General features: G+C 46.5%; 1 pseudogene; it reads left to right on the plus strand.

The window, feature by feature from the left end:
• Positions 1–577: 577 nt before the first annotated feature.
• On the plus strand, positions 578–753 carry LOC139015505 (ATP synthase membrane subunit K, mitochondrial pseudogene; annotated as a pseudogene).
• The last annotated feature ends 408 nt before the right edge of the window (positions 754–1,161 follow it).

Raw genomic sequence — 1,161 nt, forward strand, 5'->3', positions numbered from 1 at the left:
GGCTCTGCCTCCTGGTCAAACCCCCAGTAGAGGGGACAATTTGCATGTTAGGCTTTTATTATCCTATATAATAAAAGTCTAACATGCAAATCAACCAAACGGTGGAACAACCAGTCGCTATGAAGTGCACTGGCCACCAGAGTGCAGATGCTCAATGCAGGAGCTGCCCCCTGGTGGACAGTGTGCTCCCACAGGGGGAGCACCGCTCAGCCAGAAGCCGGGCTCATGGCAGTCAGACATCCCCTGAGGGCTCCCAGACTGCAAGAGGGTGCAGGCCGGGCTTTGGGACCCCTCCCCCACAAGTGCATGAATTTCGTGCACTGGGCCCTCAGCCCAGCCTGTGCCCTCCCCCAGTCTGGGACCCCTTGGGGGATGTCCATCTGCCAGCTTAGGCCCACTTCCCAGAGGATCAGGCCTCACCTGGCAGTCAAACATCCTTCTGGCAGCCCAGAGCCCTTAGGGAATGTCCGACTGAGGGCTTAGGCCCACTCCCCGCTCCCCATGGGGAGCGGGCCTAAGCCCTCAGTTGGACATCCTTAGCACTGTGGAGGAGGCAGGAGAGGCTAAAATTGAAATCATGGCAGATTCAGAAACTAATGTCTAATTCTTTTTCACAGGTGTCAAAAATATTTCAACTCTTATACTCTCACAGGTAGAATGAATTGTGTATTGGACACATTTGGAGGCATTGCTCTGCTGGTTTTATACTTCAAGTTAAGGTCTCAAAAAAAATCAGCTGTGAAAGCAACATAAAAAGATACTAGACCTGGCCAGGTAGCTCAGTTGGTTAGAGTGTTGCCTTCATACACCACGGTTGGGGGTTTGATCCTGGTCAGGGCACATACAAGAAGCAAGCAATGAATACATAAATAAGTGGAACAACAAATCGATGTTTCTCTCTCTCTCTCTCTCTCTCTCTCTTCCCTTCTCTCTAAAATCAATCAATAAAAACTTTTTAACAAAAGGATTCTAAACTGTACCTCATCTATTAATTTCCCATTCCTGGAGAAGCTAATGCCAACACATCATGTGATACTCATAATGTGTACAATAAATTATGAACCTGGAAAAAAAAACACAATTAAGAATTGCTTATTTTTGGTTACAGAAAAAACAAGAAAGATTTTAAAAAAATAATAGCATAACCACACAAAAGAGTTC

Source organism: Myotis yumanensis, unplaced genomic scaffold (assembly GCF_028538775.1).
Source record: "Myotis yumanensis isolate MYYU_CA2020_CCGP unplaced genomic scaffold, mMyoYum1.0.hap1 SCAF_8, whole genome shotgun sequence".
NCBI classification, from domain to species: Eukaryota; Metazoa; Chordata; class Mammalia; order Chiroptera; family Vespertilionidae; genus Myotis; species Myotis yumanensis.